Raw genomic sequence first — 13,907 nt, 5'->3', positions numbered from 1 at the left:
TGCACGTAGTCCACGAAAAGAACGCATAAAGCGTTACTTTTTGTCAGATCACGATTAAACAGCACCTTACTGTAAAGTACAATAAGATTTATAATTAGCTATAACTACTGTAGACATGTACTAGAGGGAGCGTTCACAAAATATGTCACGCGCAAGTTTAGAATTTGAGAAAAAATGGGACTTCATTCGCTCTTTTGGTGGACTACATGCAGCACTGTGAGTTAGTAAGAAAATATAAATAGATGGTAAGTTTTCGTGTAACGTACTTCATGAATGCTCCAGAATGCACCACAATCCATTATGTATATTCACACACACGTACAATAACAATAAAAATGCAAGCTGCCATGAACTGTCAAATAAATATGTTGAAGATATGAATAAATCCCATATAAAAGTAACATAGATGGTTGAAAGTTTCTGTACAAAAACCTTCTTACAGTTTCTTACAGTTTGATGGTTTTGGCTTTCTAAGAGATGCAATTACTTGTATATTTACATGCTTAAAAGAAAATTTGCATATAATTGCCTATAGCTAGGTTATATATGCTTGAAATATGGCCCAAAAAACTATAAAAACCATTATAACTATTTTATTTTTGAAATTAGAAGAATGTCGTGTTCGGCGAAGTTATGTGTTTTACCATTATCTATAACTTTGTAGAACATCAGAAAAATGTAGAATCAATCCTTCGAAAGTTATTGCGCAAAAACCCTTTTCAAGGGGCTGATGATAAAAAACGTAACGTATCTTGAAAAGTAACGGAGTTACAAACTTGGCGTCTTTGACAAAGTTTCTCCAAATAACATTATCTACAACTTTTGTGAAGACACCAACCTTGTATCTTGAAAAATGAAAAAACTAAATTTTCTATCTCACTTTTAGGGGGATTGATCATTTTTTACAATAGTTCAAAAGAAGCTCCTTATTATAGCGAAAAACTTTCTCGAAGACACGATGACGCTAAACGTCATAGTTAAAAAGTTATTAATTAAGCGCGCTAAAATGACGAAATCAGCCACTGTGCGCTGTTAACCTTGTATGGGTACCTGGCCATTCTTCCATCGCTGGAAATGAAATGGATGATGAGTTAGCTCGCCTTGAAGCACTTTGAAACCCTCATAAAACCTCCGTGATATTCACTTGCGAACCTCTTAAACCCCCTCAAACTCACTCGAAACCTCCTGAAATGCCCTGAAACGCATTAAAACTCCATAAACGCCCTGAAACGCCTTGAAGCGATTTGAAACGTCTCTAAAACCCCTTTGAAACCTCCGTAAAATTCACCTGCGAGCCTCTGAAGCCCCCTAACAAACCTGTGAAATCACCAGAAATACCCTGAAACGCATTGAAACGCCTTGAAACGGTTTGAAACGCCTCTAAAATCCCTATAGTCCCTCCGTGAAGTTTACCCGAGAGCCTAAAATCCCTGTTAAACCTCCTGAAACGCCAAGCCTCGTTGGATAAATGAACGAATCGTGCGGAAAAAATCAACTTTTTGCAACTCGTTACATAAATAACTATTAGTGTATATTAGAGTATTGTTTCCCTTCTTAAGCATGTGTCTCTCATTTTCATCCTACGAAAAACAAAGGATTGAAGCGTTGTTTGTGTTGTTTTATATTTTTGTATTTTTTGTTAGAAGTGAGCACGCATGCAAACAAAAAGAACGGAATCAATCGGTGCCGTAATCGCTTGTTTTGAATGGGAAGAATATGGAAGCGTAAGATTATTGATGGCACACATACCCTACTATATCTATTTATTTATTTGACGTCTTTAGTTAGAAAACTGCACAGACCGATACTTAATCCTATTTTAAAATTCTATTCAACTAACATTAAAATCAAATTCGGTATAAAATAGTCTACATGAGACCAAAAATTTGATAACATAATAAACTTAACTATTATACATATTCATTCATTTTCAAATCTTATTTTATCATAAACCTAAATGTCAGATTTTATTTAAAATTTTAGGGCATTTTTTTTGTTAAAACCCTTGTTGTTATATACTTTTTTAAAAACATTTTGTAAATAAATGTTTCAAAAATTACATCCTCGACAACTTCGGTAAACATTTCAGTAATCATTTCATTTACGGAATGAAAGCATCCGTAAATATACCAAATGATGATTGGCCGCCGTAAAATCTTCTGATCCAGGTACCTTTCTATCGGAATGGTGTCCTTAAAGGTTGGTATGTTGACTGACTGTACTCAGTGAGAGAGTCCTGACTCACTGCCACATAAATTAAACAAGCGATGGAATGATAAAAAATTATTGACTGTGTCTGGTGGAAATTGGAATTTCTTCAATTTCAGCAGCTCTTCGGAACGCGCGGGACGGAAATATATAGCTAGCACGGAGGCTTTGTAGGATTTGTAGAGAACTGAAACGTCGTCGTCGACAGGAAGGAAGGACAGGAATGGGTTGGGCGCCGGTTTGGTTGTTTTTAGGAAATCGAATAAGCATGATTTATGACTAGGAGGGATTCGATACTTTGAGCGGTCTTTCTAGATGGCACAACTTGGTAAACTTATTTCTCGATGAATGATTAATGTTTCGAGGTGAGAAAATCTACGTTCACGTGCGATAAAATCGTAAAGTTTGCTTTGAAATTAAGATCATTGCGCTCCGACGATAGAATGCGTTGTTAGCTAACTTCTCGTTTTACTAATCGCCTCTATTCGCAAGAGCATCGAGTTAATAGATAATTCCACATGTTTTAATGAAATAAGACTTATGTATCGCCATCAAAATCAAAATTGTCTTGTACATCGTTGATTGGGTACGGATTACTCGCAGGAGCAAGGCGTCTTTTTACCTCGCGAGAACTCAACCCAGTATGGCAGGAAGAGGCTCAACAAGTTGCGTCGGAAAACCATGCTCTATTACACCATTCAACACTAAATGTTGTTATGGGATAAAAAAAAAGAACAGGGGTTTGGGACCCTAGAAGTGTTATAGTGAAAAAAAAATTTGGAAAATTTTGGACCGAGCCTTCACAATTTTTAACCGAAGTTTGTATGGAGAACTTGGGGTGTTCAATTGATATGTGAATTAGAACGCGCTGTGCATATATTTAGGCGTTAGACAATAGCAAACAAACCTAAATAGCGAAAACGCTTAAAAATATGCACGGCACGTTCTAATGCGCATATGAATTGAACACCCCATGTTCTCCATACAAACTTCGATCATAAACTGTGAAGGCCCGGTCCAATATTTTTCAAAAATTCTTTGACTGTGACACTTCTAGGGTCCCAAACCCCTGTTCATTTTTTCTCATCCTATAACACCAAATTTTGTAAAAAATTGTCAAGCAGTGTTATCGTTTGTTATAACCGAGTCCAAAACCATTTGTACTGCATATTTGCGTTTGGTAAACGCACGGGTATTCAGCATGACCATGCTGAGGGTGACGGGTTCGATTCCCGGTCGGTCCAGGATCTTTTCGTAAAGGAAATTTCCTTGACTTCCTTGGGCATAGAGTATCTTCGTGCCTGCCACACGATATACGCATGCAAAATGATCAATGGCAGAGGAAGCTCTCAGTTAATAACTGTGGAAGTGCTCATAGAACACTAAGCTGAGAAGCAGGCTTTGTCCCAATGAGGACGTTACGCCTAGAAGAGAGAGAGAGAGAGAGAGAGATTTGCGTTATCTTTATCACGGGAGAGATACATAAAGAAAAAGAGAGAACACGCGAAAGATAAAAAGAGAAGTAGCGTTGTTGGTGTAGCGGTAAGCGTGATTACCTCTTCCTCCAGTCGGTCTAGGTTCAATCCTAGTCGACGCCTTCGTTATTTCTGAGACAAAATATCACATCTTTCAGCGGATGCGAAGTAAACTTATAGGCCCCGGTTCACATATCGATGGATTCAATATGCTAACTTGAGTATTGACTGAGATACAGACTTCATAAAGATTGGCTTATTGCTTTTGGTAAACTAAACGTTCTAATCAAGACCCAAATGTAAAGATCCAATATGTAGTTAGCCTGCCCGGCTACCGGAAGCCGGTAGGTACACCTATCTGCACGTTGAAACGATGGCAATGTATCATAAATTTAGTTTTATGGCTGCAATAAATTTCTCTCTATCGACAGGTTCGACACAGTAAAATGTAGGGAAATTGTTTCTTAACTTTAATTTGCATAAGGTTGGGATGCCAGCCCAGAGCGGTGCCAGGGAAGAAGAAGCTCAAGTTGATAACGCCTTGCCATCTGCCAGATGGTCTGGAGTCTGAAAAAACATGAGCACGTTTGCTATTAAAATTCAATGTATCAAGCTGGGACATTCTTAGGACTTTATCAATAATGTAAGTTCGGATCGTAAACTGTTACTTGCCTTCCAAGGCGAGAGAGTGGTGAAACATGTTTTTGCCACAATCCGAAAGCTTCTCGGCAGTCAGTCCGAGATGTGAAAATCAATAAGTTCCATTAGGATCAAGCTTTTTGCTGCCACGTGGCATGGCTGGCGACGCAGTGAATGTGATAGATGGTGTTTCGTGAATAAGCTGTAAAAGGAAATTCAGTGTTAAACAGAACAACAACGCTATAAATACGTGAAACTTTCATCGAACGAAAAAGTTTGAACCGCAGACAGTTCTCCAAAGAAAGCAACACGATAACCGCATGTCACTAAACCTAGCTAGCTGTTGCCTTTTCCCAGACTGATACCTATTTTGCAACTTCTCACAAGCTAAGCCGATTCCAGTGGTTTCGCAACGACGATAACAGGCAACCACGCAAACTAGTGTTATAATTTTAACTTTTGTCTCATTTCTCCAAAGTGTAAATTAATGTCACCATGATGTCAGAGGTTCTCACAAAATAACAACATGGTGTATATACAGTCAGTGGGGGTGTCAGCGGGCCAAAATTGCATAGTCCATCTCTTTGTAGGTCGTTACAACAATATTTTAGCTCTAAATCTGTTGAATTCGATAGACACGTTCGTTTTTATATTGTTTAAGATTGTTTGAAGGCCGGGGCCCGTGGCGTAGTTGGTCACACGTTCGCTTCATATGCGGAGGGTCATGGGTTTGATTCCCAGCCCCGGCACTTGCAATTTTTCGTCAGTTGCTTTTCCCCCGAGAGCAACTGACACTGACCCTCTTCTGAGCCCCATGGCTCAAACGGACCCGGATACCTGGACATCGGCGAACTGCTACTGATAATGGACCCCCAATCGGACTGGAAAGGAACAACGGCCATCCATCATCATCCTTGTGCTCATCATTCTACTAGGTATAAAGTAGAAAAAGTGAAAGCAGCAGAAAGGCAACCAGTTCGATAAAATAGAATAGAATATAGGCACTGTACAAAAGTGCAGCTGTCAATTGAATTGCTCACGTAGTGCCCCAGTGGACAATAGAGCTTTAAATTAAGTTAAGTGATTAAGAATAAAAAAAAAGATTGTTTGAAGTATAAATGTTTCAACTTTAATTTTGACAATGAAATGAAATTGGCCCAATTTCACCCTTTCAAGGAGGTGACATTAGGCCAATACTAAAACTCAAACAAAACAGTTAAATGTGAGATAATATCGCTTGCAAATCAAAACTTTCACATAAATAGATACTTGCACTGAAATAAATTTTGTTGTGGAAACTACCGATTCCATAGTAAAATTACTAACCGTACCTATGATTCTCAACCGACAACAAAATCTGTGAAGTTAACTGAAATATGATTGAAGTTACAATGCATTGCAGTGAATTTGACTAAAAGCGTAGTCACCTCAACAACAAAACATTGTCAATTTTTCTTGGACACGCATCTAACAACACAGTATAGTTAAACATACAATGCCCAGCTGTTGAATTAAAATTATTTTTGGTAATGTTAACAGCACTGTTAGTCAAACTGACACTGTTTTAGTGGAATTACCTGGAAATTGTTGTCGGTTGAGAACCATAGGTGCGGTTATTAATTTAACTATGGAATCGGTAGTTTCTACAACAAAATTTATTTCAGTGTGCACACAGCCTATTAGTTTCTAGTCACTTCAAAACAACATCACAGACTTACAAACGTGAAAATTTTATCACATTCATTGTAAACAATCAACGATCCTTTACACTATATCCGCTATCCCATAAATATAATTCCAACTAACATTCTCAAACGACGTAAGTAATACCTATTTCTTTATCATCTGCCTAGAAACTGATGTGAGTGAATTTTAATTTAGCATGAATATAACATTTATTTTCAAAACTTTACACCGTTTTACGCATAAAATAATGTGAGTACTCTCAGTCGTTTTAATCCACATTTGTAGGGTTCTCGTACTGATTTTATTGCATTTATATGGCCCAAATTCGCCCCCAAAACAAAGTATTTTTACTTCAGCTCGAATAAATAAGTCAAGTACAAGACACTGAAGACGACCTTACAGTTGAGGTCGAAATACGTATCTGTCAAAGGATGCAAATTCTTAGTGGAATTCAAAGGAACAGTACTTAACGCGATTTTCTTTTTATTTACAGATATTCCCCTGACAAGCCCAGGTCAATTATCATCATACCAAACCAAGAAAACTTATTATACTTTTCAAAACAACAAACCCAATACACCGAGAAAACAGCAATTCATTACATGTTCGGAGTTCAGCCGTTTTCTGCTGGGCATTTTAAAACAACGATATTGTACAGTACACACAACCATAAAATTCACATCACGTTTTTTTAGTGTAAAATTGACTAAATCTAGACGAACATTTGAAAAGAGCATATCTGCTTTTTGTAAACAAACATGTTTCTGTCTCTGCAGGGCCCATCTGCATCCACCCACGCACATCAACACCCTTAACAGATAGCTTGAAGAACACTCTTTCTGATAGGGTATTGATGTGCGTGGGTGGATGCAGATGAGCCCTACAGAGACAAAAACATGTTTGTTTACGCAAAGCAGATAGGCCCTTTTCAAATGCTCACGCCGTTCCCTCTGCCTCTCCACTCTCGCTCACATACCAGCCAGCCAGCGATCAGGCTAAGGCCGGGGTTGCCTCTGCTGTACATATAGTAGCCGTCTCCATTCCACTCGGTCCATGGCTGTTTGTCTCCAGTTCCGCACTCTGCGTAGGGTCCGCAGATCGTCCTCCACTTGGTTGACCCACCTAGCTCGCTGCGCTCCACGTCTTCTTGTACCGGTCGGATGACTCTCGAGAACCATTTTAGTCGGGTTGCTATCCGACATCCTGATGACGTGATCCGTCCACCGTAGCCTCCCGATTTTCGCGGTATGGACGATGGTTGGTTCTCTCAGCAGCTGATGCAGCTCGTGGTTCATTCGCCTTCTCCAAGTCCCGTCTTCCATCTGCACTCCGCCGTAGATGGTACGCAACACCTTCCGTTCGAAAACTCCAAGGGCGCGTTGGTCCTCTGCACGTAGGGTCCATGTTTCGTGCCCATAGAGAACGACCGGTCTAATCAGCGTTTTGTAGATGGTTAACTTCGTGTTACGGCGAACTTTATTCGATCGTAGAGTTCTGCGGAGTCCAAAGTAAGCACGATTTCCTGCCACAATGCGCCTCTGAATTTCTCTGCTGGTGTCGTTGTCGTCGGTCACCAGTGAGCCCAAGTACACGAATTCTTCAACCGCCTCGAACTCATCACCGTCGATATAAATTCGGGGTGGCGGGTGCGCTGATTCCTCCCTGGAGCCCTTTGCCATCATGTACTTTGTCTTCGACACATTAATGACTAATCGTGCATAATCTGCCATAGCTGTTCTCGATCGATTGTATCATACGCCGATTTGAAATCGATGAACAAGTGATGTGTGGGTACGTTGTATTCGCGGCATTTCTGCAGGCTAAAATATAAACGACTCATAAAAAAGTGATCATTTTCCGTAACAAAATCCGAAATTGCCAATAAAGAAGTAGGGGTGGGAGCAATAATAAACTATAAAATTTCCATAAACAAATCAAAAAGTGCATAAATAAATCAAAATTTCCCATAAATAATTGATTTTCGAGCAATAAAAAACGTCGGAATTTCCACGAATAATTCAATAATTGCAATAAATAACTACATTTTTTCCACCAAAACAGTTAAAATTTTCCATAAATAAATCTGATTTTTCCATAAATAATTTAAAAATTCCCAATTGAAAAACATCAAAAAAGCAATTGAAAATTTAGCAATAAATAGGAACTGATGAGCAAGGTAAAAGTACCGGCTGAGCCATGCGGCGAAGCCGCATAGAGGATTGAGGAACTGAGGCGGCAGAAGGCCGCCGATGTTTCCGAAATCCGATGCGCCGTAACTGCGTCGATTCGGTTCTAGGCAATCCACAGATCCAAGAATTTGCCCGGTATAATGCGAACAGAGATGTTATCCCTTTTTTTAGTCCGACGAGCGTTAGCGAGTTCGGACAGCAAGCGATTGTCTGTTAAATTGCACAATAGTTTCAGTCTTTCTATCATAGTTCTATAATATAGTATGTTCGAAAATTTTTGTTGGAAAAAATATAGTTTTTTATTGCAATTGTTGATTTATTTGTGGAAATTCTTACATTTTTTATTGCTAGAAAATCAATTATTTATGGGAAGTTTCGATTTATTTATGCGCTTTTTGAATTGTTTATGGAACTTTTCTAGTTTATTATTGCTTCCACCCCTAATTATTTATTGGTAATTTTCGAATTCTTTATGGAAACTTTTTAATTTATTATGGGACGATTAATTGGCTGCCATTTCTGCAACACCTGGCGGATGGCGAACATCTGATCCGTTGTAGCGCGTTCGCCCATAAATCCAGCCTGATATTGCCCCACGAACTCTCTTGCAATAAGTGATAGACGACGGCATAAAATTTGGGAGAGTACCTTGTAGGCAGCGATCAGTAGTGTGATCGCGCGATAGTTCCCGCAATCCAACTTGTCGTCCTTTTTGTAGATGGGACACACGATACCTTCCATCCATTCCTCTGGTAATACTTCCTCCTCCCAAATCTTGGTAATGACCCAGTGTAATGCTCTCACCAGTGCTTCTCCACCATATTTTAGAAGCTCGCTTGGTAGTTGATCTGCTCCAGCGGCTTTGTTGTTTTTCAACCGGCCAACCTCCTCCTCAATCTCTTGGAGGTCAGGGGCCGGAAGTCTTTCGTCCTGTGCACATACTCCTAGATCTGTTACCACGCCACCTTCGATACTTGCAGGTGCTCATCGTAATGCTGCCGCCACCTCTCGACCACCTCACGCTCGTTCGTGAGAATATTCCCTTGATTATCTCGGCACATATCGGCTTGTGGCACAAAGCCTCTGCGCGAGCGGTTCAGCTTCTCGTAGAACTTTCGTGTGTCCTTAGCGCGGTACAGCTCTTCCATCGCTTCGCGATCTCGTTCTTCCTGCTGGCGCTTCTTCATCCGGAAGACTGAGTTCTACCTGTTCCGCGCCTGTTTGTAACGTGCCTCATTCGCTCTCGTACGGCGTTGCAGCATTCTCGCCCATGCTGCATTCTTCTCGTTTTTCAACTGTTCACATTCGCCGTCGTACCAGTCGTTTCTGTGATTCGGAGTCGCGAAGCCTAGTGCTGTAGCCGAGGTACTACCTATGGCGGATCGGATGTCCCTCCAGCCATCTTCAAGTGTAGCTGCGCCAAGCTGCTCTTCCGTTGGTAGGGCCACTGCTAACTGCTGCGCGTAGTCTTGAGCCACTTCTACCCCGAGCAGAAGAGAATAACAACAGCATAACAAAATGCGTTATTTTGGCAAAATAACTGCATAATGGAATTAGTTATTTTTATGTTTTTAACATAAAATATTGAGTTATAAACTTGTCTGTCATAAGCGGCAAAATAACAAGTCACATAACAAAAATTTGTTCCTGAAAAATCAATTTAATAACATGTTTTGTTAGTGTCAATAACAACTTAATAACAGTGAATTTGGGAAAGAACAAGTTTTGATATTAAAGAGTTATTGATAACATCCCGAAAGCAAAATTAGTTAAAGCCTGTATCCGCAATAATCGGGACACAAAAATATGGCTGTAGCTCTGCAATGAATCAGTGAAATTGGCTAAATAATTGACTGAGAACTCTTTGGTATATGTTTATTATTTGTGCCAAATTTCATCAAAATCGATGCATTACTTTTAACTGTAGATGAAAAACAAACAGACGTGGTTTTAAGCATTTTGTACAATCATGACCAATTTTCATTCGCATAATAGATGGTGCTTTTAAGCTACAAGTTCTAAAGTTCTATGATGATAATTATGAAATTTCGTTAGCAGTTATGACACTTATAGATACACTTTCTTGTAAAATTTCATGAACTTTAATCAATTGGTTTGAAAGCCACCACTGTTGATAGGTGTGAGTGTTAGGGAAAATTTTTCGTGTTTTTCATGTGCGATGTTTGCCTATTCATAACTTTTGAATTTCTCTGCTAATTTTCATGAAATTTTGACAGAAAGTAGTTGATTATGTGTATGTTTTGCTTGCAAAATTTTAAAATTATTGGTATAGTACTTTCAGTAGTACAATCAAAACAATGAAGGGTGCTGACTAATTGCTTTCGGAGGGGCTAAAATCACGTTCAGTCCCAATACAAGTTTCGACTATAAAATTGTTGATAGTGCATGGATTTTTTTTTGAAATTTTGCCTTTGCAACAAATGTAGATTGAGATGTTTGTGTTCAAAATTTCAGCCATTTCCATTGCAAAATTCAAAAGTTAAGGCGTTAACAAGCAAAACTAGGGACTGTACAAAATTCATTGGCGCACATTCTACTCTTTCATTGCTACAACAAAAAGTACTACTCCGATTCACATGAAATTTTGTAGGTGAAATGAACACATCTTAAGATGTTATTAGGCCAAATTTGGGCTATTTTAATGTATATATTGCAGAGTTATAGCTGTATTTCTGTGTCTCGATTATTGCGGATACAGGCTTTATGATATCGAACAATCGCACATGCAGTTGTATAGGATGCTAAAGTGGAGGCGATATGCGTACACTTTACCCGTGGTTAAATGAAATCATGTACGCATATGGCCTCCACATTAGCATCCTTTTCTACATCATATATGACTTCGTGTTGGCTGAGAATGCTACACATATTTAGACTAGCATGTAAGTATGGCGGAAAAATCATTGCGAACTTCTGTTTCTCTCTTTCCTCATAGGCGCATTTTCAACTATTTATGTAATCTTTTACCACAAATAGGTAGATCCGACCACATCCTCTGGAACGACAAGGAAAACATGTGAAAATATAAAATATTTCTCTTATATTTTCAGCATTCGAATTTCGGTCCCCATACAGAGTACCTCGGATCATTATCATCGTTTGACGAATTCTTTTCAAGATTACGGCTCAGGTATGGATTATTTCCTGAAGAGCCTTTTAAATATTGTTTATGTTTTTCGAAAAGATAAAGAGGTTTGTGCCTTTTTGAGAACGATTTCACGCATAGTTTTCGAAATCACTCAAAGGGATTTTTCCCACTTCCCAAATTTAGAGTTAAAAATAAATAAATAAATAAATAAAATATTTCTGAAGCATAACTCGCGAAATACTGTAAATAACGTTGTTGAATGGCGTATCAGAATAATTGTCCAACAAAACATGTTATGGAAACGTAATGCCTTGATAAAACAATAATAACAAAACGAGATATAAAAACAGGTTTTGTAATTTCGTAGTTATTAATTTGATATTCCCCTCTGCTCGGGACGTTACGAAGTTGCTCGATGTTGAGTCGCGGCGTTCGACTTCGACGCGTGGTGATAACTGTCGAAAGTTTTGAGCGCATGCATACAGCGACTAAGTAGTGATCCGAATCTATATTCGCACTGCGGTATGTGCAGACGTTGGTTATATCTGAGAAGAATTTACCGTCGATTAGAACGTGGTCGATTTGGTTTTCTGTTTGATGGTCGGGTGATCTCCAGGTGGCTTTGTTGATATCTTTGCGGGAGAAGAAGTTGCTTCGGACTACCATTCCACGGGAGGCTGCAAAGTTTACGCATCGCTAGCCGTTATCATTCGATACTGTGTGCAGGCTGTTTCGCCCGATTACCGGTCTGTACATTTCCTCCCTTCCTACCTGCGCGTTCATGTCGCCGACAACGATTTTCACGTCACGCAGCTAGCAACCATCGTATGTTTGCTCTAACTGCGCGTAGAACGCTTCTTTCTCGTCATCAGGTCTCTCTTCGTGTGTGCAGTGGATGTTAATGATGCTGTAGTTGAAGAAACGGCCTTTAACTTTTAACATGCACATCCTTGCGTTGATCGGCTGCCACCCGATCACACGTTGTCGCATCTTGCCCAACACTATAAATCCTGTTCCCAGTTCATTGGTGGTGCCACAGCTTTGGAAGAAGGTAGCCGCTCGATGCCCGCTTTTCCACACTTTCTGTCCAGTCCAACAAAGTTCCTGCAACGCCACGATGGCGAAGTTGCGGGGATGTAGTTCGTCGTAGATTATCCAGTCACATCCTGCGAAACCTAGTGACTTGCAATTCCATGTTCCAAGTTTCCAGTCGTAGTCCTTATTTCGTCGCGTGGGTCTTTGCCGATTGTATCGAGTCGTATTTTCTCCTATGTTATTCGCAATGGGGATTTTTACGGGTGGCTTATTGGGCCTACGCCAACACTCCTGTCTCGCCGGAGGGCCATCTGCCAGTTCTGTTTAACGTTCCAACCAACACTGGGACGACCACGCTGATGGGGCTACCACCTTGGATCTAGCTGGGCGTGGTGCAGCGTTTCTTACTCAGCCGCTGGATGCCAGAACAGACGCTGTTTGAGCCGCACCTCCTTGGTGAACAGACGCTCGAATCGTACCTCCTCAATCTAGCTGAAGTCAGAAGGACAACAGTGCCCAGACTGCACTACCAGCTAAGTACACAACTCTTAGCTGGCGGTCTTTGTTATCGCTTGACCCGTGGAAGCATGAGGTAGGAACTTGTGAGGACCAGAGCTCTTCTTATCGACTCACCGCTTTGCAGCCCACTCTCGCTCACATGGTTTATGGATTTAGTAGGGTAAAAGGGTATAATGCGCCCCACCGGGGCAAAACGCCCCTCTTCATTTTCTAGCGATTCAAGCACTTTTCGCATGCGTGATCGATTAGAAATCTCAAATATTGAATAATTATTGCCATCAAGCTGGTCCGTTAGTGGATTGGTACAAAAAAGCAACAAAAATATCAAAAAGTCTGAAATCGAGGCTTTTGGCGTAATATTTTACCTCTTGTGAGCTGACTTCATTGTAAACGAAGCTAGTTCTATTCGCTTGTGTTACCTTGCAACTTTTATGCAGTTAAACACTTGTTGAAAGACCCTCCTAGGATAAGCATGTGGTGGAATTATCCCCTGGGGCAGTTTTATCACGGGGCTGGACGTTTTTCTTTTGATGGGGCGTATTGCCCCGTTTGTTTTGAAAAGGCAAATTTTGGAACGTTTTCGAAAAACGTTTCAAAGCTTCCATAGCCACCTCTGCAAAGGCAAAGTTCGCATGCAACACTTCACTAACTTTAGTAATAACGATTTGCAGTGAACAATAGATGGAATAAGGCACCAGTTTCAGATATATTGCCATTTCTGCTTAGGGGGGGCATATTATACCTGTTTACCCTAGTCATTTAGGTTGGGTCCCCCTTAGCACCGCTATTCCTCACTGAAAATGAAGTATTCGCCAATGATCTTGGTGATGGGGTCATGTATTTCGGCCAACTGACTCATTGGGCCTAACGTACTTCGGCCTAATGGCCTGATACTGAAGCTTTATAGAGTCCAAAATTCAATTCATTAGTTGACTCAAAATTATAATAAATATTTGTTGATGAGTTTGTTATGTAAATAAAATAGATTTACTGTTTAAGAACCCCTGCCGAATGCACTTAACATATCTCAGAAGCAACAAAAGAGCA

At 40.0% G+C, this 13,907-nt stretch overlaps 1 protein-coding gene across 2 annotated transcripts in view; it reads left to right on the top strand.

Moving 5' to 3' along the window:
• Window positions 1–13,907, top strand: part of LOC109399373 (peroxidasin) — a 559,373-nt gene that overhangs the window by 531,653 nt on the left and 13,813 nt on the right. The gene's annotated exons all lie outside the window — the stretch shown is intronic.

This window comes from Aedes albopictus, chromosome 2 (assembly GCF_035046485.1).
Source record: "Aedes albopictus strain Foshan chromosome 2, AalbF5, whole genome shotgun sequence".
In the NCBI taxonomy this organism is placed as follows: domain Eukaryota; kingdom Metazoa; phylum Arthropoda; class Insecta; order Diptera; family Culicidae; genus Aedes; species Aedes albopictus.
Note: the sequence above shows the minus strand (reverse complement) of the source record. Positions and strands in the feature narration are given on the sequence as shown.